The following is a 27,638-nucleotide window of genomic DNA, read 5'->3' as shown; positions in this document are numbered from 1 at the left end:
CCGGCTGTTGCAGTGTTGCCCTCTCAGGCAACACTGAGTGACTGACTGAGCCTCACCGTCTTATATAAAGTTCAGACGGAACTTTGCACGTGTCATAGTGGAGCCCTCAGGATTCCAGAGCCAGCTTTCTGACATCATAATGGGGCCTCAGAGATAAAAGCCTGGGCCCAGGCAGTGTTGGTCAGTGCTGCTCAGCAGGCAGCACTGGACTGGACTGGATTACAGCTGATACAAGGTGTGAAGGAACAAGGGGTGGCTGTGGGCATGCACTTGCTGCCGCTGCCAGTGTTTATCTGCATGGCAGCAGGGCATTTGGGCGTTGCCAGGAAGGCGTTTTTATGTAGATTCCTCCTCTTTCAGCACTGCATTGTGGTGCAAGCAAAAGAAGCAAATCCTGTCTGGCTTCCTCTCCGGCCTTTATTCACCTCCCGTGTAGCTGTGAGTGTGTGAGCCTGCAGGGCCCCATGGAATTGCCTAGAAGTAGGCTGAATCGCTGCAAGGGCTGAACAGCAGTATCGGGCAGGCTCGGGCAACGCGCGGCCCGTTCGGGTTATCGCTTCTCGGCCTTTTGGCTAAGATCAAGTGTAGTATCTGTTCTTATCAGTTTAATATCTGATACGTCCCCTATCTGGGGACCATATATTAAATGGATTTTTAGAACAGGGAGATGGAAATAGAGCTTGCTCTGTCCACTCCACGCATTGACCTGGTATTGCAGTATTTCCAGGACCGGTGCACCCTTTCCTTATGTGTTGACTAAAAGCAGATTCCAAAAGTGTTTTTTGTCTTTGCTATTGTTTCTGTCTTTCTGAAGGGATCTCCCCTTTTAATCCCATTATTTCAACACCTGTTGGACAATGCATGAGTGATAATGAGCTCATTGATTAAATGCAATTAATGAATAGATTGCCACCTCTTGTTGTGTGTCGTCTGTGTTTCTGTGTTTCCGGCATTTCACATTGGAACACCTCATTCACCTTCCTTGTCTTCTCTCCGCCCTCCCTTTTAGGTAAGTTAAAGAGCTGCACCTGAGCCAGCCACTGATTGATTGATTGATTGATTGATTGATTGATTGATTGATTGATTGATTGATTGATGCAGCACAACAGTCAAATAGTGGAGTGGAGTAGGGGAACAGCAAACAGCCAATAAAGCAGCCCGCCCGCTCGCCTGCCCGCCACAATGGACCTACCTGTGTACACTAGATGGATGTGAAGGAATGTACTGTCGTCCCTACATTTCAAGAAGAAGTAAGAATTGCAGTTGCAACAAAGCCTTGCTTGCCTACAAAGAGAGCAGCAATTTGGATTTGTTACTATGTTACCTAGAAGAATAACAAACTGTGCAAGGATGGAGGTTGTAGGAGCAAGGAGAAGTTGTCTGTAAAGTTGGTGGATGCCTATTTTCCATTTTGCAGTCCCTTGTCTCCCTCTTGTGGCCTCCTGGAGGCAACTAGCTGTGCAAAAAAAAGACAGCCTGGCGGCCGGCTGTTGCAGTGTTGCCCTCTCAGGCAACACTGAGTGACTGACTGAGCCTCACCGTCTTATATAAAGTTCAGACGGAACTTTGCACGTGTCATAGTGGAGCCCTCAGGATTCCAGAGCCAGCTTTCTGACATCATAATGGGGCCTCAGAGATAAAAGCCTGGGCCCAGGCAGTGTTGGTCAGTGCTGCTCAGCAGGCAGCACTGGACTGGACTGGATTACAGCTGATACAAGGTGTGAAGGAACAAGGGGTGGCTGTGGGCATGCACTTGCTGCCGCTGCCAGTGTTTATCTGCATGGCAGCAGGGCATTTGGGCGTTGCCAGGAAGGCGTTTTTATGTAGATTCCTCCGCTTTCAGCACTGCATTGTGGTGCAAGCAAAAGAAGCAAATCCTGTCTGGCTTCCTCTCCGGCCTTTATTCACCTCCCGTGTAGCTGTGAGTGTGTGAGCCTGCAGGGCCCCATGGAATTGCCTAGAAGTAGGCTGAATCGCTGCAAGGGCTGAACAGCAGTATCGGGCAGGCTCGGGCAACGCGCGGCCCGTTCGGGTTATCGCTTCTCGGCCTTTTGGCTAAGATCAAGTGTAGTATCTGTTCTTATCAGTTTAATATCTGATACGTCCCCTATCTGGGGACCATATATTAAATGGATTTTTAGAACAGGGAGATGGAAATAGAGCTTGCTCTGTCCACTCCACGCATTGACCTGGTATTGCAGTATTTCCAGGACCGGTGCACCCTTTCCTTATGTGTTGACTAAAAGCAGATTCCAAAAGTGTTTTTTGTCTTTGCTATTGTTTCTGTCTTTCTGAAGGGATCTCCCCTTTTAATCCCATTATTTCAACACCTGTTGGACAATGCATGAGTGATAATGAGCTCATTGATTAAATGCAATTAATGAATAGATTGCCACCTCTTGTTGTGTGTCGTCTGTGTTTCTGTGTTTCCGGCATTTCACATTGGAACACCTCATTCACCTTCCTTGTCTTCTCTCCGCCCTCCCTTTTAGGTAAGTTAAAGAGCTGCACCTGAGCCAGCCACTGATTGATTGATTGATTGATTGATTGATTGATTGATTGATTGATTGATTGATTGATTGATGCAGCACAACAGTCAAATAGTGGAGTGGAGTAGGGGAACAGCAAACAGCCAATAAAGCAGCCCGCCCGCTCGCCTGCCCGCCACAATGGACCTACCTGTGTACACTAGATGGATGTGATGGAATGTACTGTCGTCCCTACATTTCAAGAAGAAGTAAGAATTGCAGTTGCAACAAAGCCTTGCTTGCCTACAAAGAGAGCAGCAATTTGGATTTGTTACTATGTTACCTAGAAGAATAACAAACTGTGCAAGGATGGAGGTTGTAGGAGCAAGGAGAAGTTGTCTGTAAAGTTGGTGGATGCCTATTTTCCATTTTGCAGTCCCTTGTCTCCCTCTTGTGGCCTCCTGGAGGCAACTAGCTGTGCAAAAAAAAGACAGCCTGGCGGCCGGCTGTTGCAGTGTTGCCCTCTCAGGCAACACTGAGTGACTGACTGAGCCTCACCGTCTTATATAAAGTTCAGACGGAACTTTGCACGTGTCATAGTGGAGCCCTCAGGATTCCAGAGCCAGCTTTCTGACATCATAATGGGGCCTCAGAGATAAAAGCCTGGGCCCAGGCAGTGTTGGTCAGTGCTGCTCAGCAGGCAGCACTGGACTGGACTGGATTACAGCTGATACAAGGTGTGAAGGAACAAGGGGTGGCTGTGGGCATGCACTTGCTGCCGCTGCCAGTGTTTATCTGCATGGCAGCAGGGCATTTGGGCGTTGCCAGGAAGGCGTTTTTATGTAGATTCCTCCTCTTTCAGCACTGCATTGTGGTGCAAGCAAAAGAAGCAAATCCTGTCTGGCTTCCTCTCCGGCCTTTATTCACCTCCCGTGTAGCTGTGAGTGTGTGAGCCTGCAGGGCCCCATGGAATTGCCTAGAAGTAGGCTGAATCGCTGCAAGGGCTGAACAGCAGTATCGGGCAGGCTCGGGCAACGCGCGGCCCGTTCGGGTTATCGCTTCTCGGCCTTTTGGCTAAGATCAAGTGTAGTATCTGTTCTTATCAGTTTAATATCTGATACGTCCCCTATCTGGGGACCATATATTAACCCCTTCGCGCTCAGGTCAGTAATAGTACGTCCTGCTAAGTAGAACGTTCGCGCTCAGGTCAGTACTATTACTGACCTGAGTAAACACGGCGCCATCTTTCCCCGGCGCGTGTCTGAGCTGTGATACCTGCTGTTTCCGACAGCAGGCTATCACAGCTTAGTGTGCAGGGACCGATCGCGGTGGTCCCCGCCGATTAACCCCTTAGAAGCCGCGCTCAATAGCGATCGCGGCTTCTTAGGGGTTAAGCTGCCATCGCCGGCCTGCTACACGATAGCGGGCCGTGATGGCTACTATGGCAACCAGAATCCTAACAATGGACTCTGGCTACGCCATCGACGGAAGCCTAGTGGGTCCCGACAAAATCAGGACCCACTATGCTTGCTGTCAGCGAACAGCTGACAGCTCTAATACACTGCACTACGCATGTAGTGCAGTGTATTAGAATAGCGATCAGGGCCTCCTGCCCTCATGTCCCCTAGTGGGACAAAGTAAAAAAAGTGTAAAAAAGTAAAAAAAAGTTGTGTAAAAATAAGAAAATAAAAGATTTAAAAGTAATAAAAGTAAAAGTCCCCCTTTTTCCCTTATCAGTTCTTTATTATTAATAAAAATATATAAATAAACAAATAAACTATACATAATTGGTATCGCCGCGTCCGTAACGGCCTGAACTACAAAACGATGTCGTTATTTATCCCGCGCGGTGAACGCCGTAAGAGAAAATAATAATAAACCGTACCACAATCACAATTCTTTGGTCACTTCACCTCCCAAAAAATGGAATAAAAAGAGATCAAAAAGTCGCACGTACCTAAAAATGGTACTGATCGAAACTACAGTTCGTTACGCAAAAAATAAGTCCTCGCACGGCTTTCCTGATGGAAAAATAAAACAGTTCTGGCTCTTAGAATAAAGTAACACAAAAAATAAATTATATTTTACAAAACGTATTTTATTGTGCAAACGCCATAAGACATAAAAAAAAACTCTAAACATCTGGTATCGCCGTAATCGTATCGCCCCACAGAATAAAGTGAATATGTCATTCATAGCGCACGGTGAACGCTGTAAAAAAAATTGAATAAAAAACAATAGTAAAATTGCTGTTTTTTTAGTCACCACGCCACCTAAAAATAGAATAAAAACTGATCAAAAAGCTGCATGCACCCCAAGAAAACTACAATGGATTCCTCAAGGGGTCTAGTTTCCAAAAAGGGGTCACTTTTGGGGGGTTTCCACTGTTTTAGCACCACAAGACCTCTTCAAACCGGACATGGTGCCTAATAAATTAAATTAAATTAATTAAATGTCACCTCTACTTTGCTCTAAATTCCTCTGAAACGCCTAAAGGGTTAATAAACTTTTTAAATGCTGTTGTGAATACTTTGAGGGGTCTAGTTTCTGAAATGGGGTGTTTGATAAGGGTGTCTAATATATGGGCCCCTCAAAGCAACTTCAGAACTGAACTGGAAACTAAAGAATAAAATAAAAATGAGGCAATACTTCGCTTCTTACATAATACTGATAATGAGCCGCGCCCACCCCGAGATGACCCCAGTTTTGACCGTTTGTATAAACGGAGACCCCTATGAGACCGTTTCAGTGCCCGGTTTTCCCAAGCATTCACCCCCGAGAAGTGTATTTCTATTGATGAATCCCTGGTACATTTTAAAGGGAGGCTTCAATTTCGCCAGTACCTGCCGGGTAAGAGGGCAAGGTATGGCGTGAAGATGTATAAGCTGCAAGAGTGCATCCGGGTATACCTACAAATTTAGGATATATGAAGGGAAGGACACCAGTTCTCAGCCCCCAGAATGCCCCCCCTTACTGGGAGTTAATACAAAAATTGTGTGGGATTTGGTGCACCCACTGCTGGACCAGGGTTACCACCTCTACCTGGATAATTTTTATACCAGCGTCCCACTCTTCAACTGCCTCGCTTCCAGAAGTCCTGCTGCATGCGGCACTGCTAGAAGAAACCTGAGAGGCCTCCCTACGACTCTGCTTGGGCAAACACTCAGAAGGGGTGAGAGCAGGGCACAATCTAGCAGCAACATATTGTGTGTCAAGTACAAGACCAGGGAGATGCCACACCAGTACCCATGTACCTGTACGAGGTACCAGTACAGGGACCCCCAAACTAGACTGCATCCTGGACTACAATAGGTACATGGGAGGGGTGGACTTGTCAGATCAAGTCCTGAAGCCTTACAGTACTTCTGGAAGCGAGGCCACAGGCATCGTACCAGGGCAACACTTTTTAGGAGAAGTTCCCCAAACTGGCAAGAAGGGAAAAAGTCAAAAGAGGTGCAGAGTCTGCTATAAGAGGGGGATAAGGAAGGACACAATATATCAATGTGACGCGTGTCCCGAAAAACCAGAGCTCTGTATGAAAGAGTGTTTTCAAATTTATCATCCATCCCTTTATTTTTAATTTACCCCAGTTTTACTCGCTCTGATCCACTTCGCACAGCTTACCCCTCCTCATCTTTCCCCTCTGAGCCCTGCTGTGTGCCCAGGCAGCTGATAACAGCCACATGTAGGGTATTGCCGTACCCGGGAGAGCCAACATTACAGTTTATGGGGTGTAGGTCTCCGGTGGCACATGCTGGGCACAATATATCGGACACTGACATGGCATATATATAGAAAATTGCAAATCTCACTCTGCACCATCTGCTGCGCATTATCTTTTACACAATACCTGTGGGGTCAAAATGCTCACTACACCTCTAGATGAATTCCTTAAGGGGTGTCGTTTTTAAAACGGGGTCACTTCTCGGGGGTTTCAACTGTACTGATACCTCAGGGGCTTCTGCACACACGACTTAGCACCAAAAAATTCCCAGTAGGCCACATGGTGGTCCTTTCCTTCTGAGCCCTCCCATGGGCCCAAACGGCAGTTTATCACCACAAATAGGGTATTGCCACACTCAGGACAAATTGGGCAACAAAATGCGGTATTTTATTCCTTGTGAAAATAAGAAATTTTGAGCCAAAACTACCTCTTATTGGAAAAAATAATTTTTTTTTTAAATTCACAGCCCAATTCAAATAAATTCTGTGAAAAAACTGTGGGGTCTAAATGGTCACAACACCCATAAATAAATTCTTTGAGGGGTGTAGTTTCCAAAATGGGGTGACTTCTGGTGGGTTTCCATTGCTTTGATACCTTTGGGGCTCTGCAAATGCGACATGGCACCCGAAAACCAATCCAGCAAAATCTGGGCTCCAAAGAACACATAGCGCTCCTTTCCTTCTGAGGCCTCCCATGGGCCCAAACGGCAGTTTATCACCACAAATGGGGTATTGCGGCACTCAGGACAAATTGGGCAACAAAATGCGGTATTTTATTCCTTGTGAAAATAAGAAATTTTGAGCCAAAACTACCTCTTATTGGAAAAAATAATTTTTTTTTAAATTCACAGCCCAATTCAAATAAATTCTGTGAAAAAACTGTGGGGTCTAAATGGTCACAACACCCATAAATAAATTATTTGAGGGGTGTAGTTTCCAAAATGGGGTGACTTCTGGTGGGTTTCCATTGCTTTGATACCTTTGGGGCTCTGCAAATGCGACATGGCACCCGAAAACCAATCCAGCAAAATCTGGGCTCCAAAGAACACATAGCGCTCCTTTCCTTCTGAGGCCTCCCATGGGCCCAAACGGCAGTTTATCACCACAAATGGGGTATTGCGGCACTCAGGACAAATTGGGCAACAAAATGCGGTATTTTATTCCTTGTGAAAATAAGAAATTTTGAGCCAAAACTACATCTTATTGGAAAAAAGTTTTTCTTTTTAAATTCACAGCCCAATTAAAATAAGTTCTGTGAAAAAACTGTGGGGTCTAAATGGTCACAACACCCATAAATAAATTCCTTGAGGGGTTTTGTTTCCAAAATGGGGTCACTTCTGGTGGGTTTCCATTGCTTTGATACCTCTGAGGCTCTGCAAATGCGACATGGCACCCGAAAACCAATCCAGCAAAATCTGGACTCCAACAAACACATAGCGCTCCTTTCCTTCTGAGGCCTCCCATGGGCCCAAACAGCAGTTTATCACCACAAATGGGGTATTGCCGCACTCAGGACAAATTGGGCAACAAAATGGGGCATTTTGTTCCCTGTGAAAATAAGAAATTCTGATCAAAAATGACATCTTACTGGAAAAATTGTCATTCTTTTAATTTCACAGCCCAATTCAAATACGCGCTGTGAAAAAACTACGGGGTCAAAATGGTAACAATAACCATAAATTAATTCCTTGAGGGGTGCAGTTTCCAAAATGGGGTCAGTTTTGGGGGATTCCTACTGTTTTGGCACCTCAACACCTCTCCAAACCTGGCATGCTGCCTAAAATATATGCTAATAAAAAAGCACCACCAAAATGCACTAGGTGCTTCTTTGCTTCTGGGGCTTGTGTTTTAGTCCACGAGCGCACTAGAGCCACATGTGGGACATTTCTAAAAACTGAAGAATCTGGACAATACATATTTAGTTGTGTTTCTCTGGTAAAACCTTCTTTGTTACAGAAAAAGAATAGAATAAAATTGAAATTCAGAAATAAAAACGAAATTTGCAAATTTCACCTCCACTTTGCTTTAATTCCTGTGAAATGCCTGAAGGGTTAAAAAACTTTCTAAATGCTGTTTTGAATACTTTGAGGGGTCTAGTTTTTAAAATGGGGTGCTTTATGGGGGTTTCTAATACATAGGCCCCTCAAAGCCACTTCAGAACTGAACAGGTACCTTAAAAAAAAGGCTTTTGAAATTTTCTTAAAAATATGAGAAATTGCTGTTTATGTTCTAAGCCTTGTAACGTCCAAGAAAAATAAAATAATGTTCAAAAAACGATGCCAATCTAAAGTAGACATATGGGAAATGTGAACTAGTAACTATTGTGGGTGGTATAACCGTTTGTTTTTCAAGCAGATGCATTTAAATTCTGAAAAATGCTATTTTTTCTAAATTTTCTCTCAATTTTGCAATTTTTCTCAAATAAAGACTGAATATATCGACCAAATTTTACCACGAACATGAAGCCCAAAGTGTCACGAGAAAACAATCTCGGAATCGCTAGGATAGGTTTAAGCATTCCGACGTTATTACCACATAAAGTGAAATATGTCAGATTTGAAAAATGGGCTCTGAGCCTTAAGGCCCAAACTAGGCTGCGTCCTTAAGGGGTTAAATGGATTTTTAGAACAGGGAGATGGAAATAGAGCTTGCTCTGTCCACTCCACGCATTGACCTGGTATTGCAGTATTTCCAGGACCGGTGCACCCTTTCCTTATGTGTTGACTAAAAGCAGATTCCAAAAGTGTTTTTTGTCTTTGCTATTGTTTCTGTCTTTCTGAAGGGATCTCCCCTTTTAATCCCATTATTTCAACACCTGTTGGACAATGCATGAGTGATAATGAGCTCATTGATTAAATGCAATTAATGAATAGATTGCCACCTCTTGTTGTGTGTCGTCTGTGTTTCTGTGTTTCCGGCATTTCACATTGGAACACCTCATTCACCTTCCTTGTCTTCTCTCCGCCCTCCCTTTTAGGTAAGTTAAAGAGCTGCACCTGAGCCAGCCACTGATTGATTGATTGATTGATTGATTGATTGATTGATTGATTGATTGATTGATGCAGCACAACAGTCAAATAGTGGAGTGGAGTAGGGGAACAGCAAACAGCCAATAAAGCAGCCCGCCCGCTCGCCTGCCCGCCACAATGGACCTACCTGTGTACACTAGATGGATGTGATGGAATGTACTGTCGTCCCTACATTTCAAGAAGAAGTAAGAATTGCAGTTGCAACAAAGCCTTGCTTGCCTACAAAGAGAGCAGCAATTTGGATTTGTTACTATGTTACCTAGAAGAATAACAAACTGTGCAAGGATGGAGGTTGTAGGAGCAAGGAGAAGTTGTCTGTAAAGTTGGTGGATGCCTATTTTCCATTTTGCAGTCCCTTGTCTCCCTCTTGTGGCCTCCTGGAGGCAACTAGCTGTGCAAAAAAAAGATAGCCTGGCGGCCGGCTGTTGCAGTGTTGCCCTCTCAGGCAACACTGAGTGACTGACTGAGCCTCACCGTCTTATATAAAGTTCAGACGGAACTTTGCACGTGTCATAGTGGAGCCCTCAGGATTCCAGAGCCAGCTTTCTGACATCATAATGGGGCCTCAGAGATAAAAGCCTGGGCCCAGGCAGTGTTGGTCAGTGCTGCTCAGCAGGCAGCACTGGACTGGACTGGATTACAGCTGATACAAGGTGTGAAGGAACAAGGGGTGGCTGTGGGCATGCACTTGCTGCCGCTGCCAGTGTTTATCTGCATGGCAGCAGGGCATTTGGGCGTTGCCAGGAAGGCGTTTTTATGTAGATTCCTCCTCTTTCAGCACTGCATTGTGGTGCAAGCAAAAGAAGCAAATCCTGTCTGGCTTCCTCTCCGGCCTTTATTCACCTCCCGTGTAGCTGTGAGTGTGTGAGCCTGCAGGGCCCCATGGAATTGCCTAGAAGTAGGCTGAATCGCTGCAAGGGCTGAACAGCAGTATCGGGCAGGCTCGGGCAACGCGCGGCCCGTTCGGGTTATCGCTTCTCGGCCTTTTGGCTAAGATCAAGTGTAGTATCTGTTCTTATCAGTTTAATATCTGATACGTCCCCTATCTGGGGACCATATATTAAATGGATTTTTAGAACAGGGAGATGGAAATAGAGCTTGCTCTGTCCACTCCACGCATTGACCTGGTATTGCAGTATTTCCAGGACCGGTGCACCCTTTCCTTATGTGTTGACTAAAAGCAGATTCCAAAAGTGTTTTTTGTCTTTGCTATTGTTTCTGTCTTTCTGAAGGGATCTCCCCTTTTAATCCCATTATTTCAACACCTGTTGGACAATGCATGAGTGATAATGAGCTCATTGATTAAATGCAATTAATGAATAGATTGCCACCTCTTGTTGTGTGTCGTCTGTGTTTCTGTGTTTCCGGCATTTCACATTGGAACACCTCATTCACCTTCCTTGTCTTCTCTCCGCCCTCCCTTTTAGGTAAGTTAAAGAGCTGCACCTGAGCCAGCCACTGATTGATTGATTGATTGATTGATTGATTGATTGATTGATTGATTGATTGATGCAGCACAACAGTCAAATAGTGGAGTGGAGTAGGGGAACAGCAAACAGCCAATAAAGCAGCCCGCCCGCTCGCCTGCCCGCCACAATGGACCTACCTGTGTACACTAGATGGATGTGATGGAATGTACTGTCGTCCCTACATTTCAAGAAGAAGTAAGAATTGCAGTTGCAACAAAGCCTTGCTTGCCTACAAAGAGAGCAGCAATTTGGATTTGTTACTATGTTACCTAGAAGAATAACAAACTGTGCAAGGATGGAGGTTGTAGGAGCAAGGAGAAGTTGTCTGTAAAGTTGGTGGATGCCTATTTTCCATTTTGCAGTCCCTTGTCTCCCTCTTGTGGCCTCCTGGAGGCAACTAGCTGTGCAAAAAAAAGACAGCCTGGCGGCCGGCTGTTGCAGTGTTGCCCTCTCAGGCAACACTGAGTGACTGACTGAGCCTCACCGTCTTATATAAAGTTCAGACGGAACTTTGCACGTGTCATAGTGGAGCCCTCAGGATTCCAGAGCCAGCTTTCTGACATCATAATGGGGCCTCAGAGATAAAAGCCTGGGCCCAGGCAGTGTTGGTCAGTGCTGCTCAGCAGGCAGCACTGGACTGGACTGGATTACAGCTGATACAAGGTGTGAAGGAACAAGGGGTGGCTGTGGGCATGCACTTGCTGCCGCTGCCAGTGTTTATCTGCATGGCAGCAGGGCATTTGGGCGTTGCCAGGAAGGCGTTTTTATGTAGATTCCTCCTCTTTCAGCACTGCATTGTGGTGCAAGCAAAAGAAGCAAATCCTGTCTGGCTTCCTCTCCGGCCTTTATTCACCTCCCGTGTAGCTGTGAGTGTGTGAGCCTGCAGGGCCCCATGGAATTGCCTAGAAGTAGGCTGAATCGCTGCAAGGGCTGAACAGCAGTATCGGGCAGGCTCGGGCAACGCGCGGCCCGTTCGGGTTATCGCTTCTCGGCCTTTTGGCTAAGATCAAGTGTAGTATCTGTTCTTATCAGTTTAATATCTGATACGTCCCCTATCTGGGGACCATATATTAAATGGATTTTTAGAACAGGGAGATGGAAATAGAGCTTGCTCTGTCCACTCCACGCATTGACCTGGTATTGCAGTATTTCCAGGACCGGTGCACCCTTTCCTTATGTGTTGACTAAAAGCAGATTCCAAAAGTGTTTTTTGTCTTTGCTATTGTTTCTGTCTTTCTGAAGGGATCTCCCCTTTTAATCCCATTATTTCAACACCTGTTGGACAATGCATGAGTGATAATGAGCTCATTGATTAAATGCAATTAATGAATAGATTGCCACCTCTTGTTGTGTGTCGTCTGTGTTTCTGTGTTTCCGGCATTTCACATTGGAACACCTCATTCACCTTCCTTGTCTTCTCTCCGCCCTCCCTTTTAGGTAAGTTAAAGAGCTGCACCTGAGCCAGCCACTGATTGATTGATTGATTGATTGATTGATTGATTGATTGATTGATTGATTGATTGATTGATGCAGCACAACAGTCAAATAGTGGAGTGGAGTAGGGGAACAGCAAACAGCCAATAAAGCAGCCCGCCCGCTCGCCTGCCCGCCACAATGGACCTACCTGTGTACACTAGATGGATGTGATGGAATGTACTGTCGTCCCTACATTTCAAGAAGAAGTAAGAATTGCAGTTGCAACAAAGCCTTGCTTGCCTACAAAGAGAGCAGCAATTTGGATTTGTTACTATGTTACCTAGAAGAATAACAAACTGTGCAAGGATGGAGGTTGTAGGAGCAAGGAGAAGTTGTCTGTAAAGTTGGTGGATGCCTATTTTCCATTTTGCAGTCCCTTGTCTCCCTCTTGTGGCCTCCTGGAGGCAACTAGCTGTGCAAAAAAAAGACAGCCTGGCGGCCGGCTGTTGCAGTGTTGCCCTCTCAGGCAACACTGAGTGACTGACTGAGCCTCACCGTCTTATATAAAGTTCAGACGGAACTTTGCACGTGTCATAGTGGAGCCCTCAGGATTCCAGAGCCAGCTTTCTGACATCATAATGGGGCCTCAGAGATAAAAGCCTGGGCCCAGGCAGTGTTGGTCAGTGCTGCTCAGCAGGCAGCACTGGACTGGACTGGATTACAGCTGATACAAGGTGTGAAGGAACAAGGGGTGGCTGTGGGCATGCACTTGCTGCCGCTGCCAGTGTTTATCTGCATGGCAGCAGGGCATTTGGGCGTTGCCAGGAAGGCGTTTTTATGTAGATTCCTCCTCTTTCAGCACTGCATTGTGGTGCAAGCAAAAGAAGCAAATCCTGTCTGGCTTCCTCTCCGGCCTTTATTCACCTCCCGTGTAGCTGTGAGTGTGTGAGCCTGCAGGGCCCCATGGAATTGCCTAGAAGTAGGCTGAATCGCTGCAAGGGCTGAACAGCAGTATCGGGCAGGCTCGGGCAACGCGCGGCCCGTTCGGGTTATCGCTTCTCGGCCTTTTGGCTAAGATCAAGTGTAGTATCTGTTCTTATCAGTTTAATATCTGATACGTCCCCTATCTGGGGACCATATATTAAATGGATTTTTAGAACAGGGAGATGGAAATAGAGCTTGCTCTGTCCACTCCACGCATTGACCTGGTATTGCAGTATTTCCAGGACCGGTGCACCCTTTCCTTATGTGTTGACTAAAAGCAGATTCCAAAAGTGTTTTTTGTCTTTGCTATTGTTTCTGTCTTTCTGAAGGGATCTCCCCTTTTAATCCCATTATTTCAACACCTGTTGGACAATGCATGAGTGATAATGAGCTCATTGATTAAATGCAATTAATGAATAGATTGCCACCTCTTGTTGTGTGTCGTCTGTGTTTCTGTGTTTCCGGCATTTCACATTGGAACACCTCATTCACCTTCCTTGTCTTCTCTCCGCCCTCCCTTTTAGGTAAGTTAAAGAGCTGCACCTGAGCCAGCCACTGATTGATTGATTGATTGATTGATTGATTGATTGATTGATTGATTGATTGATTGATTGATTGATTGATGCAGCACAACAGTCAAATAGTGGAGTGGAGTAGGGGAACAGCAAACAGCCAATAAAGCAGCCCGCCCGCTCGCCTGCCCGCCACAATGGACCTACCTGTGTACACTAGATGGATGTGATGGAATGTACTGTCGTCCCTACATTTCAAGAAGAAGTAAGAATTGCAGTTGCAACAAAGCCTTGCTTGCCTACAAAGAGAGCAGCAATTTGGATTTGTTACTATGTTACCTAGAAGAATAACAAACTGTGCAAGGATGGAGGTTGTAGGAGCAAGGAGAAGTTGTCTGTAAAGTTGGTGGATGCCTATTTTCCATTTTGCAGTCCCTTGTCTCCCTCTTGTGGCCTCCTGGAGGCAACTAGCTGTGCAAAAAAAAGACAGCCTGGCGGCCGGCTGTTGCAGTGTTGCCCTCTCAGGCAACACTGAGTGACTGACTGAGCCTCACCGTCTTATATAAAGTTCAGACGGAACTTTGCACGTGTCATAGTGGAGCCCTCAGGATTCCAGAGCCAGCTTTCTGACATCATAATGGGGCCTCAGAGATAAAAGCCTGGGCCCAGGCAGTGTTGGTCAGTGCTGCTCAGCAGGCAGCACTGGACTGGACTGGATTACAGCTGATACAAGGTGTGAAGGAACAAGGGGTGGCTGTGGGCATGCACTTGCTGCCGCTGCCAGTGTTTATCTGCATGGCAGCAGGGCATTTGGGCGTTGCCAGGAAGGCGTTTTTATGTAGATTCCTCCTCTTTCAGCACTGCATTGTGGTGCAAGCAAAAGAAGCAAATCCTGTCTGGCTTCCTCTCCGGCCTTTATTCACCTCCCGTGTAGCTGTGAGTGTGTGAGCCTGCAGGGCCCCATGGAATTGCCTAGAAGTAGGCTGAATCGCTGCAAGGGCTGAACAGCAGTATCGGGCAGGCTCGGGCAACGCGCGGCCCGTTCGGGTTATCGCTTCTCGGCCTTTTGGCTAAGATCAAGTGTAGTATCTGTTCTTATCAGTTTAATATCTGATACGTCCCCTATCTGGGGACCATATATTAAATGGATTTTTAGAACAGGGAGATGGAAATAGAGCTTGCTCTGTCCACTCCACGCATTGACCTGGTATTGCAGTATTTCCAGGACCGGTGCACCCTTTCCTTATGTGTTGACTAAAAGCAGATTCCAAAAGTGTTTTTTGTCTTTGCTATTGTTTCTGTCTTTCTGAAGGGATCTCCCCTTTTAATCCCATTATTTCAACACCTGTTGGACAATGCATGAGTGATAATGAGCTCATTGATTAAATGCAATTAATGAATAGATTGCCACCTCTTGTTGTGTGTCGTCTGTGTTTCTGTGTTTCCGGCATTTCACATTGGAACACCTCATTCACCTTCCTTGTCTTCTCTCCGCCCTCCCTTTTAGGTAAGTTAAAGAGCTGCACCTGAGCCAGCCACTGATTGATTGATTGATTGATTGATTGATTGATTGATTGATTGATTGATTGATTGATGCAGCACAACAGTCAAATAGTGGAGTGGAGTAGGGGAACAGCAAACAGCCAATAAAGCAGCCCGCCCGCTCGCCTGCCCGCCACAATGGACCTACCTGTGTACACTAGATGGATGTGATGGAATGTACTGTCGTCCCTACATTTCAAGAAGAAGTAAGAATTGCAGTTGCAACAAAGCCTTGCTTGCCTACAAAGAGAGCAGCAATTTGGATTTGTTACTATGTTACCTAGAAGAATAACAAACTGTGCAAGGATGGAGGTTGTAGGAGCAAGGAGAAGTTGTCTGTAAAGTTGGTGGATGCCTATTTTCCATTTTGCAGTCCCTTGTCTCCCCTCTTGTGGCCTCCTGGAGGCAACTAGCTGTGCAAAAAAAAGACAGCCTGGCGGCCGGCTGTTGCAGTGTTGCCCTCTCAGGCAACACTGAGTGACTGACTGAGCCTCACCGTCTTATATAAAGTTCAGACGGAACTTTGCACGTGTCATAGTGGAGCCCTCAGGATTCCAGAGCCAGCTTTCTGACATCATAATGGGGCCTCAGAGATAAAAGCCTGGGCCCAGGCAGTGTTGGTCAGTGCTGCTCAGCAGGCAGCACTGGACTGGACTGGATTACAGCTGATACAAGGTGTGAAGGAACAAGGGGTGGCTGTGGGCATGCACTTGCTGCCTCTGCCAGTGTTTATCTGCATGGCAGCAGGGCATTTGGGCGTTGCCAGGAAGGCGTTTTTATGTAGATTCCTCCTCTTTCAGCACTGCATTGTGGTGCAAGCAAAAGAAGCAAATCCTGTCTGGCTTCCTCTCCGGCCTTTATTCACCTCCCGTGTAGCTGTGAGTGTGTGAGCCTGCAGGGCCCCATGGAATTGCCTAGAAGTAGGCTGAATCGCTGCAAGGGCTGAACAGCAGTATCGGGCAGGCTCGGGCAACGCGCGGCCCGTTCGGGTTATCGCTTCTCGGCCTTTTGGCTAAGATCAAGTGTAGTATCTGTTCTTATCAGTTTAATATCTGATACGTCCCCTATCTGGGGACCATATATTAAATGGATTTTTAGAACAGGGAGATGGAAATAGAGCTTGCTCTGTCCACTCCACGCATTGACCTGGTATTGCAGTATTTCCAGGACCGGTGCACCCTTTCCTTATGTGTTGACTAAAAGCAGATTCCAAAAGTGTTTTTTGTCTTTGCTATTGTTTCTGTCTTTCTGAAGGGATCTCCCCTTTTAATCCCATTATTTCAACACCTGTTGGACAATGCATGAGTGATAATGAGCTCATTGATTAAATGCAATTAATGAATAGATTGCCACCTCTTGTTGTGTGTCGTCTGTGTTTCTGTGTTTCCGGCATTTCACATTGGAACACCTCATTCACCTTCCTTGTCTTCTCTCCGCCCTCCCTTTTAGGTAAGTTAAAGAGCTGCACCTGAGCCAGCCACTGATTGATTGATTGATTGATTGATTGATTGATTGATTGATTGATTGATTGATTGATTGATGCAGCACAACAGTCAAATAGTGGAGTGGAGTAGGGGAACAGCAAACAGCCAATAAAGCAGCCCGCCCGCTCGCCTGCCCGCCACAATGGACCTACCTGTGTACACTAGATGGATGTGATGGAATGTACTGTCGTCCCTACATTTCAAGAAGAAGTAAGAATTGCAGTTGCAACAAAGCCTTGCTTGCCTACAAAGAGAGCAGCAATTTGGATTTGTTACTATGTTACCTAGAAGAATAACAAACTGTGCAAGGATGGAGGTTGTAGGAGCAAGGAGAAGTTGTCTGTAAAGTTGGTGGATGCCTATTTTCCATTTTGCAGTCCCTTGTCTCCCTCTTGTGGCCTCCTGGAGGCAACTAGCTGTGCAAAAAAAAGACAGCCTGGCGGCCGGCTGTTGCAGTGTTGCCCTCTCAGGCAACACTGAGTGACTGACTGAGCCTCACCGTCTTATATAAAGTTCAGACGGAACTTTGCACGTGTCATAGTGGAGCCCTCAGGATTCCAGAGCCAGCTTTCTGACATCATAATGGGGCCTCAGAGATAAAAGCCTGGGCCCAGGCAGTGTTGGTCAGTGCTGCTCAGCAGGCAGCACTGGACTGGACTGGATTACAGCTGATACAAGGTGTGAAGGAACAAGGGGTGGCTGTGGGCATGCACTTGCTGCCGCTGCCAGTGTTTATCTGCATGGCAGCAGGGCATTTGGGCGTTGCCAGGAAGGCGTTTTTATGTAGATTCCTCCTCTTTCAGCACTGCATTGTGGTGCAAGCAAAAGAAGCAAATCCTGTCTGGCTTCCTCTCCGGCCTTTATTCACCTCCCGTGTAGCTGTGAGTGTGTGAGCCTGCAGGGCCCCATGGAATTGCCTAGAAGTAGGCTGAATCGCTGCAAGGGCTGAACAGCAGTATCGGGCAGGCTCGGGCAACGCGCGGCCCGTTCGGGTTATCGCTTCTCGGCCTTTTGGCTAAGATCAAGTGTAGTATCTGTTCTTATCAGTTTAATATCTGATACGTCCCCTATCTGGGGACCATATATTAAATGGATTTTTAGAACAGGGAGATGGAAATAGAGCTTGCTCTGTCCACTCCACGCATTGACCTGGTATTGCAGTATTTCCAGGACCGGTGCACCCTTTCCTTATGTGTTGACTAAAAGCAGATTCCAAAAGTGTTTTTTGTCTTTGCTATTGTTTCTGTCTTTCTGAAGGGATCTCCCCTTTTAATCCCATTATTTCAACACCTGTTGGACAATGCATGAGTGATAATGAGCTCATTGATTAAATGCAATTAATGAATAGATTGCCACCTCTTGTTGTGTGTCGTCTGTGTTTCTGTGTTTCCGGCATTTCACATTGGAACACCTCATTCACCTTCCTTGTCTTCTCTCCGCCCTCCCTTTTAGGTAAGTTAAAGAGCTGCACCTGAGCCAGCCACTGATTGATTGATTGATTGATTGATTGATTGATTGATTGATTGATTGATGCAGCACAACAGTCAAATAGTGGAGTGGAGTAGGGGAACAGCAAACAGCCAATAAAGCAGCCCGCCCGCTCGCCTGCCCGCCACAATGGACCTACCTGTGTACACTAGATGGATGTGATGGAATGTACTGTCGTCCCTACATTTCAAGAAGAAGTAAGAATTGCAGTTGCAACAAAGCCTTGCTTGCCTACAAAGAGAGCAGCAATTTGGATTTGTTACTATGTTACCTAGAAGAATAACAAACTGTGCAAGGATGGAGGTTGTAGGAGCAAGGAGAAGTTGTCTGTAAAGTTGGTGGATGCCTATTTTCCATTTTGCAGTCCCTTGTCTCCCTCTTGTGGCCTCCTGGAGGCAACTAGCTGTGCAAAAAAAAGACAGCCTGGCGGCCGGCTGTTGCAGTGTTGCCCTCTCAGGCAACACTGAGTGACTGACTGAGCCTCACCGTCTTATATAAAGTTCAGACGGAACTTTGCACGTGTCATAGTGGAGCCCTCAGGATTCCAGAGCCAGCTTTCTGACATCATAATGGGGCCTCAGAGATAAAAGCCTGGGCCCAGGCAGTGTTGGTCAGTGCTGCTCAGCAGGCAGCACTGGACTGGACTGGATTACAGCTGATACAAGGTGTGAAGGAACAAGGGGTGGCTGTGGGCATGCACTTGCTGCCGCTGCCAGTGTTTATCTGCATGGCAGCAGGGCATTTGGGCGTTGCCAGGAAGGCGTTTTTATGTAGATTCCTCCTCTTTCAGCACTGCATTGTGGTGCAAGCAAAAGAAGCAAATCCTGTCTGGCTTCCTCTCCGGCCTTTATTCACCTCCCGTGTAGCTGTGAGTGTGTGAGCCTGCAGGGCCCCATGGAATTGCCTAGAAGTAGGCTGAATCGCTGCAAGGGCTGAACAGCAGTATCGGGCAGGCTCGGGCAACGCGCGGCCCGTTCGGGTTATCGCTTCTCGGCCTTTTGGCTAAGATCAAGTGTAGTATCTGTTCTTATCAGTTTAATATCTGATACGTCCCCTATCTGGGGACCATATATTAAATGGATTTTTAGAACAGGGAGATGGAAATAGAGCTTGCTCTGTCCACTCCACGCATTGACCTGGTATTGCAGTATTTCCAGGACCGGTGCACCCTTTCCTTATGTGTTGACTAAAAGCAGATTCCAAAAGTGTTTTTTGTCTTTGCTATTGTTTCTGTCTTTCTGAAGGGATCTCCCCTTTTAATCCCATTATTTCAACACCTGTTGGACAATGCATGAGTGATAATGAGCTCATTGATTAAATGCAATTAATGAATAGATTGCCACCTCTTGTTGTGTGTCGTCTGTGTTTCTGTGTTTCCGGCATTTCACATTGGAACACCTCATTCACCTTCCTTGTCTTCTCTCCGCCCTCCCTTTTAGGTAAGTTAAAGAGCTGCACCTGAGCCAGCCACTGATTGATTGATTGATTGATTGATTGATTGATTGATTGATTGATTGATTGATGCAGCACAACAGTCAAATAGTGGAGTGGAGTAGGGGAACAGCAAACAGCCAATAAAGCAGCCCGCCCGCTCGCCTGCCCGCCACAATGGACCTACCTGTGTACACTAGATGGATGTGATGGAATGTACTGTCGTCCCTACATTTCAAGAAGAAGTAAGAATTGCAGTTGCAACAAAGCCTTGCTTGCCTACAAAGAGAGCAGCAATTTGGATTTGTTACTATGTTACCTAGAAGAATAACAAACTGTGCAAGGATGGAGGTTGTAGGAGCAAGGAGAAGTTGTCTGTAAAGTTGGTGGATGCCTATTTTCCATTTTGCAGTCCCTTGTCTCCCTCTTGTGGCCTCCTGGAGGCAACTAGCTGTGCAAAAAAAAGACAGCCTGGCGGCCGGCTGTTGCAGTGTTGCCCTCTCAGGCAACACTGAGTGACTGACTGAGCCTCACCGTCTTATATAAAGTTCAGACGGAACTTTGCACGTGTCATAGTGGAGCCCTCAGGATTCCAGAGCCAGCTTTCTGACATCATAATGGGGCCTCAGAGATAAAAGCCTGGGCCCAGGCAGTGTTGGTCAGTGCTGCTCAGCAGGCAGCACTGGACTGGACTGGATTACAGCTGATACAAGGTGTGAAGGAACAAGGGGTGGCTGTGGGCATGCACTTGCTGCCGCTGCCAGTGTTTATCTGCATGGCAGCAGGGCATTTGGGCGTTGCCAGGAAGGCGTTTTTATGTAGATTCCTCCTCTTTCAGCACTGCATTGTGGTGCAAGCAAAAGAAGCAAATCCTGTCTGGCTTCCTCTCCGGCCTTTATTCACCTCCCGTGTAGCTGTGAGTGTGTGAGCCTGCAGGGCCCCATGGAATTGCCTAGAAGTAGGCTGAATCGCTGCAAGGGCTGAACAGCAGTATCGGGCAGGCTCGGGCAACGCGCGGCCCGTTCGGGTTATCGCTTCTCGGCCTTTTGGCTAAGATCAAGTGTAGTATCTGTTCTTATCAGTTTAATATCTGATACGTCCCCTATCTGGGGACCATATATTAAATGGATTTTTAGAACAGGGAGATGGAAATAGAGCTTGCTCTGTCCACTCCACGCATTGACCTGGTATTGCAGTATTTCCAGGACCGGTGCACCCTTTCCTTATGTGTTGACTAAAAGCAGATTCCAAAAGTGTTTTTTGTCTTTGCTATTGTTTCTGTCTTTCTGAAGGGATCTCCCCTTTTAATCCCATTATTTCAACACCTGTTGGACAATGCATGAGTGATAATGAGCTCATTGATTAAATGCAATTAATGAATAGATTGCCACCTCTTGTTGTGTGTCGTCTGTGTTTCTGTGTTTCCGGCATTTCACATTGGAACACCTCATTCACCTTCCTTGTCTTCTCTCCGCCCTCCCTTTTAGGTAAGTTAAAGAGCTGCACCTGAGCCAGCCACTGATTGATTGATTGATTGATTGATTGATTGATTGATTGATTGATTGATTGATGCAGCACAACAGTCAAATAGTGGAGTGGAGTAGGGGAACAGCAAACAGCCAATAAAGCAGCCCGCCCGCTCGCCTGCCCGCCACAATGGACCTACCTGTGTACACTAGATGGATGTGATGGAATGTACTGTCGTCCCTACATTTCAAGAAGAAGTAAGAATTGCAGTTGCAACAAAGCCTTGCTTGCCTACAAAGAGAGCAGCAATTTGGATTTGTTACTATGTTACCTAGAAGAATAACAAACTGTGCAAGGATGGAGGTTGTAGGAGCAAGGAGAAGTTGTCTGTAAAGTTGGTGGATGCCTATTTTCCATTTTGCAGTCCCTTGTCTCCCTCTTGTGGCCTCCTGGAGGCAACTAGCTGTGCAAAAAAAAGACAGCCTGGCGGCCGGCTGTTGCAGTGTTGCCCTCTCAGGCAACACTGAGTGACTGACTGAGCCTCACCGTCTTATATAAAGTTCAGACGGAACTTTGCACGTGTCATAGTGGAGCCCTCAGGATTCCAGAGCCAGCTTTCTGACATCATAATGGGGCCTCAGAGATAAAAGCCTGGGCCCAGGCAGTGTTGGTCAGTGCTGCTCAGCAGGCAGCACTGGACTGGACTGGATTACAGCTGATACAAGGTGTGAAGGAACAAGGGGTGGCTGTGGGCATGCACTTGCTGCCGCTGCCAGTGTTTATCTGCATGGCAGCAGGGCATTTGGGCGTTGCCAGGAAGGCGTTTTTATGTAGATTCCTCCTCTTTCAGCACTGCATTGTGGTGCAAGCAAAAGAAGCAAATCCTGTCTGGCTTCCTCTCCGGCCTTTATTCACCTCCCGTGTAGCTGTGAGTGTGTGAGCCTGCAGGGCCCCATGGAATTGCCTAGAAGTAGGCTGAATCGCTGCAAGGGCTGAACAGCAGTATCGGGCAGGCTCGGGCAACGCGCGGCCCGTTCGGGTTATCGCTTCTCGGCCTTTTGGCTAAGATCAAGTGTAGTATCTGTTCTTATCAGTTTAATATCTGATACGTCCCCTATCTGGGGACCATATATTAAATGGATTTTTAGAACAGGGAGATGGAAATAGAGCTTGCTCTGTCCACTCCACGCATTGACCTGGTATTGCAGTATTTCCAGGACCGGTGCACCCTTTCCTTATGTGTTGACTAAAAGCAGATTCCAAAAGTGTTTTTTGTCTTTGCTATTGTTTCTGTCTTTCTGAAGGGATCTCCCCTTTTAATCCCATTATTTCAACACCTGTTGGACAATGCATGAGTGATAATGAGCTCATTGATTAAATGCAATTAATGAATAGATTGCCACCTCTTGTTGTGTGTCGTCTGTGTTTCTGTGTTTCCGGCATTTCACATTGGAACACCTCATTCACCTTCCTTGTCTTCTCTCCGCCCTCCCTTTTAGGTAAGTTAAAGAGCTGCACCTGAGCCAGCCACTGATTGATTGATTGATTGATTGATTGATTGATTGATTGATTGATTGATGCAGCACAACAGTCAAATAGTGGAGTGGAGTAGGGGAACAGCAAACAGCCAATAAAGCAGCCCGCTCGCCTGCCCGCCACAATGGACCTACCTGTGTACACTAGATGGATGTGATGGAATGTACTGTCGTCCCTACATTTCAAGAAGAAGTAAGAATTGCAGTTGCAACAAAGCCTTGCTTGCCTACAAAGAGAGCAGCAATTTGGATTTGTTACTATGTTACCTAGAAGAATAACAAACTGTGCAAGGATGGAGGTTGTAGGAGCAAGGAGAAGTTGTCTGTAAAGTTGGTGGATGCCTATTTTCCATTTTGCAGTCCCTTGTCTCCCTCTTGTGGCCTCCTGGAGGCAACTAGCTGTGCAAAAAAAAGACAGCCTGGCGGCCGGCTGTTGCAGTGTTGCCCTCTCAGGCAACACTGAGTGACTGACTGAGCCTCACCGTCTTATATAAAGTTCAGACGGAACTTTGCACGTGTCATAGTGGAGCCCTCAGGATTCCAGAGCCAGCTTTCTGACATCATAATGGGGCCTCAGAGATAAAAGCCTGGGCCCAGGCAGTGTTGGTCAGTGCTGCTCAGCAGGCAGCACTGGACTGGACTGGATTACAGCTGATACAAGGTGTGAAGGAACAAGGGGTGGCTGTGGGCATGCACTTGCTGCCGCTGCCAGTGTTTATCTGCATGGCAGCAGGGCATTTGGGCGTTGCCAGGAAGGCGTTTTTATGTAGATTCCTCCTCTTTCAGCACTGCATTGTGGTGCAAGCAAAAGAAGCAAATCCTGTCTGGCTTCCTCTCCGGCCTTTATTCACCTCCCGTGTAGCTGTGAGTGTGTGAGCCTGCAGGGCCCCATGGAATTGCCTAGAAGTAGGCTGAATCGCTGCAAGGGCTGAACAGCAGTATCGGGCAGGCTCGGGCAACGCGCGGCCCGTTCGGATTATCGCTTCTCGGCCTTTTGGCTAAGATCAAGTGTAGTATCTGTTCTTATCAGTTTAATATCTGATACGTCCCCTATCTGGGGACCATATATTAAATGGATTTTTAGAACAGGGAGATGGAAATAGAGCTTGCTCTGTCCACTCCACGCATTGACCTGGTATTGCAGTATTTCCAGGACCGGTGCACCCTTTCCTTATGTGTTGACTAAAAGCAGATTCCAAAAGTGTTTTTTGTCTTTGCTATTGTTTCTGTCTTTCTGAAGGGATCTCCCCTTTTAATCCCATTATTTCAACACCTGTTGGACAATGCATGAGTGATAATGAGCTCATTGATTAAATGCAATTAATGAATAGATTGCCACCTCTTGTTGTGTGTCGTCTGTGTTTCTGTGTTTCCGGCATTTCACATTGGAACACCTCATTCACCTTCCTTGTCTTCTCTCCGCCCTCCCTTTTAGGTAAGTTAAAGAGCTGCACCTGAGCCAGCCACTGATTGATTGATTGATTGATTGATTGATTGATTGATTGATTGATTGATGCAGCACAACAGTCAAATAGTGGAGTGGAGTAGGGGAACAGCAAACAGCCAATAAAGCAGCCCGCCCGCTCGCCTGCCCGCCACAATGGACCTACCTGTGTACACTAGATGGATGTGATGGAATGTACTGTCGTCCCTACATTTCAAGAAGAAGTAAGAATTGCAGTTGCAACAAAGCCTTGCTTGCCTACAAAGAGAGCAGCAATTTGGATTTGTTACTATGTTACCTAGAAGAATAACAAACTGTGCAAGGATGGAGGTTGTAGGAGCAAGGAGAAGTTGTCTGTAAAGTTGGTGGATGCCTATTTTCCATTTTGCAGTCCCTTGTCTCCCTCTTGTGGCCTCCTGGAGGCAACTAGCTGTGCAAAAAAAAGACAGCCTGGCGGCCGGCTGTTGCAGTGTTGCCCTCTCAGGCAACACTGAGTGACTGACTGAGCCTCACCGTCTTATATAAAGTTCAGACGGAACTTTGCACGTGTCATAGTGGAGCCCTCAGGATTCCAGAGCCAGCTTTCTGACATCATAATGGGGCCTCAGAGATAAAAGCCTGGGCCCAGGCAGTGTTGGTCAGTGCTGCTCAGCAGGCAGCACTGGACTGGACTGGATTACAGCTGATACAAGGTGTGAAGGAACAAGGGGTGGCTGTGGGCATGCACTTGCTGCCGCTGCCAGTGTTTATCTGCATGGCAGCAGGGCATTTGGGCGTTGCCAGGAAGGCGTTTTTATGTAGATTCCTCCTCTTTCAGCACTGCATTGTGGTGCAAGCAAAAGAAGCAAATCCTGTCTGGCTTCCTCTCCGGCCTTTATTCACCTCCCGTGTAGCTGTGAGTGTGTGAGCCTGCAGGGCCCCATGGAATTGCCTAGAAGTAGGCTGAATCGCTGCAAGGGCTGAACAGCAGTATCGGGCAGGCTCGGGCAACGCGCGGCCCGTTCGGGTTATCGCTTCTCGGCCTTTTGGCTAAGATCAAGTGTAGTATCTGTTCTTATCAGTTTAATATCTGATACGTCCCCTATCTGGGGACCATATATTAAATGGATTTTTAGAACAGGGAGATGGAAATAGAGCTTGCTCTGTCCACTCCACGCATTGACCTGGTATTGCAGTATTTCCAGGACCGGTGCACCCTTTCCTTATGTGTTGACTAAAAGCAGATTCCAAAAGTGTTTTTTGTCTTTGCTATTGTTTCTGTCTTTCTGAAGGGATCTCCCCTTTTAATCCCATTATTTCAACACCTGTTGGACAATGCATGAGTGATAATGAGCTCATTGATTAAATGCAATTAATGAATAGATTGCCACCTCTTGTTGTGTGTCGTCTGTGTTTCTGTGTTTCCGGCATTTCACATTGGAACACCTCATTCACCTTCCTTGTCTTCTCTCCGCCCTCCCTTTTAGGTAAGTTAAAGAGCTGCACCTGAGCCAGCCACTGATTGATTGATTGATTGATTGATTGATTGATTGATTGATTGATGCAGCACAACAGTCAAATAGTGGAGTGGAGTAGGGGAACAGCAAACAGCCAATAAAGCAGCCCGCCCGCTCGCCTGCCCGCCACAATGGACCTACCTGTGTACACTAGATGGATGTGATGGAATGTACTGTCGTCCCTACATTTCAAGAAGAAGTAAGAATTGCAGTTGCAACAAAGCCTTGCTTGCCTACAAAGAGAGCAGCAATTTGGATTTGTTACTATGTTACCTAGAAGAATAACAAACTGTGCAAGGATGGAGGTTGTAGGAGCAAGGAGAAGTTGTCTGTAAAGTTGGTGGATGCCTATTTTCCATTTTGCAGTCCCTTGTCTCCCTCTTGTGGCCTCCTGGAGGCAACTAGCTGTGCAAAAAAAAGACAGCCTGGCGGCCGGCTGTTGCAGTGTTGCCCTCTCAGGCAACACTGAGTGACTGACTGAGCCTCACCGTCTTATATAAAGTTCAGACGGAACTTTGCACGTGTCATAGTGGAGCCCTCAGGATTCCAGAGCCAGCTTTCTGACATCATAATGGGGCCTCAGAGATAAAAGCCTGGGCCCAGGCAGTGTTGGTCAGTGCTGCTCAGCAGGCAGCACTGGACTGGACTGGATTACAGCTGATACAAGGTGTGAAGGAACAAGGGGTGGCTGTGGGCATGCACTTGCTGCCGCTGCCAGTGTTTATCTGCATGGCAGCAGGGCATTTGGGCGTTGCCAGGAAGGCGTTTTTATGTAGATTCCTCCTCTTTCAGCACTGCATTGTGGTGCAAGCAAAAGAAGCAAATCCTGTCTGGCTTCCTCTCCGGCCTTTATTCACCTCCCGTGTAGCTGTGAGTGTGTAAGCCTGCAGGGCCCCATGGAATTGCCTAGAAGTAGGCTGAATCGCTGCAAGGGCTGAACAGCAGTATCGGGCAGGCTCGGGCAACGCGCGGCCCGTTCGGGTTATCGCTTCTCGGCCTTTTGGCTAAGATCAAGTGTAGTATCTGTTCTTATCAGTTTAATATCTGATACGTCCCCTATCTGGGGACCATATATTAAATGGATTTTTAGAACAGGGAGATGGAAATAGAGCTTGCTCTGTCCACTCCACGCATTGACCTGGTATTGCAGTATTTCCAGGACCGGTGCACCCTTTCCTTATGTGTTGACTAAAAGCAGATTCCAAAAGTGTTTTTTGTCTTTGCTATTGTTTCTGTCTTTCTGAAGGGATCTCCCCTTTTAATCCCATTATTTCAACACCTGTTGGACAATGCATGAGTGATAATGAGCTCATTGATTAAATGCAATTAATGAATAGATTGCCACCTCTTGTTGTGTGTCGTCTGTGTTTCTGTGTTTCCGGCATTTCACATTGGAACACCTCATTCACCTTCCTTGTCTTCTCTCCGCCCTCCCTTTTAGGTAAGTTAAAGAGCTGCACCTGAGCCAGCCACTGATTGATTGATTGATTGATTGATTGATTGATTGATTGATTGATTGATTGATTGATGCAGCACAACAGTCAAATAGTGGAGTGGAGTAGGGGAACAGCAAACAGCCAATAAAGCAGCCCGCCCGCTCGCCTGCCCGCCACAATGGACCTACCTGTGTACACTAGATGGATGTGATGGAATGTACTGTCGTCCCTACATTTCAAGAAGAAGTAAGAATTGCAGTTGCAACAAAGCCTTGCTTGCCTACAAAGAGAGCAGCAATTTGGATTTGTTACTATGTTACCTAGAAGAATAACAAACTGTGCAAGGATGGAGGTTGTAGGAGCAAGGAGAAGTTGTCTGTAAAGTTGGTGGATGCCTATTTTCCATTTTGCAGTCCCTTGTCTCCCTCTTGTGGCCTCCTGGAGGCAACTAGCTGTGCAAAAAAAAGACAGCCTGGCGGCCGGCTGTTGCAGTGTTGCCCTCTCAGGCAACACTGAGTGACTGACTGAGCCTCACCGTCTTATATAAAGTTCAGACGGAACTTTGCACGTGTCATAGTGGAGCCCTCAGGATTCCAGAGCCAGCTTTCTGACATCATAATGGGGCCTCAGAGATAAAAGCCTGGGCCCAGGCAGTGTTGGTCAGTGCTGCTCAGCAGGCAGCACTGGACTGGACTGGATTACAGCTGATACAAG

General features: G+C 46.7%; 14 non-coding genes and 2 pseudogenes across 14 annotated transcripts; all 16 read left to right on the top strand.

Moving 5' to 3' along the window:
• The first annotated feature begins 552 nt into the window (after positions 1 to 552).
• LOC142690953 (U2 spliceosomal RNA) lies at positions 553 to 743 on the top strand. The gene has a single exon (XR_012859624.1). It is a non-coding gene; the product is annotated as a U2 spliceosomal RNA (small nuclear RNA).
• Positions 744 to 2,035: 1,292 nt separating this feature from the next.
• Positions 2,036 to 2,226, top strand: LOC142690939 (U2 spliceosomal RNA). Its single transcript, XR_012859612.1, has one exon. It is a non-coding gene; the product is annotated as a U2 spliceosomal RNA (small nuclear RNA).
• A 1,296-nt stretch (positions 2,227 to 3,522) lies between these two features.
• Positions 3,523 to 3,622, top strand: LOC142691028 (U2 spliceosomal RNA; annotated as a pseudogene).
• A 5,132-nt stretch (positions 3,623 to 8,754) lies between these two features.
• LOC142691031 (U2 spliceosomal RNA) lies at positions 8,755 to 8,902 on the top strand (annotated as a pseudogene).
• Positions 8,903 to 10,190: 1,288 nt separating this feature from the next.
• Positions 10,191 to 10,381, top strand: LOC142690927 (U2 spliceosomal RNA). The gene has a single exon (XR_012859601.1). It is a non-coding gene; the product is annotated as a U2 spliceosomal RNA (small nuclear RNA).
• A 1,288-nt stretch (positions 10,382 to 11,669) lies between these two features.
• Positions 11,670 to 11,860, top strand: LOC142690915 (U2 spliceosomal RNA). Its single transcript, XR_012859590.1, has one exon. It is a non-coding gene; the product is annotated as a U2 spliceosomal RNA (small nuclear RNA).
• A 1,296-nt stretch (positions 11,861 to 13,156) lies between these two features.
• On the top strand, positions 13,157 to 13,347 carry LOC142690903 (U2 spliceosomal RNA). The gene has a single exon (XR_012859579.1). It is a non-coding gene; the product is annotated as a U2 spliceosomal RNA (small nuclear RNA).
• A 1,304-nt stretch (positions 13,348 to 14,651) lies between these two features.
• On the top strand, positions 14,652 to 14,842 carry LOC142690891 (U2 spliceosomal RNA). Its single transcript, XR_012859568.1, has one exon. It is a non-coding gene; the product is annotated as a U2 spliceosomal RNA (small nuclear RNA).
• A 1,293-nt stretch (positions 14,843 to 16,135) lies between these two features.
• On the top strand, positions 16,136 to 16,326 carry LOC142690879 (U2 spliceosomal RNA). Its single transcript, XR_012859557.1, has one exon. It is a non-coding gene; the product is annotated as a U2 spliceosomal RNA (small nuclear RNA).
• Positions 16,327 to 17,622: 1,296 nt separating this feature from the next.
• LOC142690867 (U2 spliceosomal RNA) lies at positions 17,623 to 17,813 on the top strand. The gene has a single exon (XR_012859546.1). It is a non-coding gene; the product is annotated as a U2 spliceosomal RNA (small nuclear RNA).
• A 1,284-nt stretch (positions 17,814 to 19,097) lies between these two features.
• Positions 19,098 to 19,288, top strand: LOC142690855 (U2 spliceosomal RNA). Its single transcript, XR_012859535.1, has one exon. It is a non-coding gene; the product is annotated as a U2 spliceosomal RNA (small nuclear RNA).
• A 1,288-nt stretch (positions 19,289 to 20,576) lies between these two features.
• Positions 20,577 to 20,767, top strand: LOC142690843 (U2 spliceosomal RNA). The gene has a single exon (XR_012859524.1). It is a non-coding gene; the product is annotated as a U2 spliceosomal RNA (small nuclear RNA).
• A 1,288-nt stretch (positions 20,768 to 22,055) lies between these two features.
• LOC142690830 (U2 spliceosomal RNA) lies at positions 22,056 to 22,246 on the top strand. The gene has a single exon (XR_012859513.1). It is a non-coding gene; the product is annotated as a U2 spliceosomal RNA (small nuclear RNA).
• A 1,280-nt stretch (positions 22,247 to 23,526) lies between these two features.
• Positions 23,527 to 23,717, top strand: LOC142690817 (U2 spliceosomal RNA). The gene has a single exon (XR_012859501.1). It is a non-coding gene; the product is annotated as a U2 spliceosomal RNA (small nuclear RNA).
• A 1,284-nt stretch (positions 23,718 to 25,001) lies between these two features.
• Positions 25,002 to 25,192, top strand: LOC142690805 (U2 spliceosomal RNA). Its single transcript, XR_012859490.1, has one exon. It is a non-coding gene; the product is annotated as a U2 spliceosomal RNA (small nuclear RNA).
• A 1,280-nt stretch (positions 25,193 to 26,472) lies between these two features.
• Positions 26,473 to 26,663, top strand: LOC142690793 (U2 spliceosomal RNA). Its single transcript, XR_012859479.1, has one exon. It is a non-coding gene; the product is annotated as a U2 spliceosomal RNA (small nuclear RNA).
• Positions 26,664 to 27,638: the final 975 nt, after the last annotated feature.

This window comes from Rhinoderma darwinii (assembly GCF_050947455.1).
Source record: "Rhinoderma darwinii isolate aRhiDar2 chromosome 5 unlocalized genomic scaffold, aRhiDar2.hap1 SUPER_5_unloc_35, whole genome shotgun sequence".
Taxonomy (NCBI): Eukaryota; Metazoa; Chordata; class Amphibia; order Anura; family Rhinodermatidae; genus Rhinoderma; species Rhinoderma darwinii.
The sequence above is the reverse complement of the archived record's forward strand: the minus strand, read 5'-3'. Positions and strand labels throughout refer to the sequence as shown.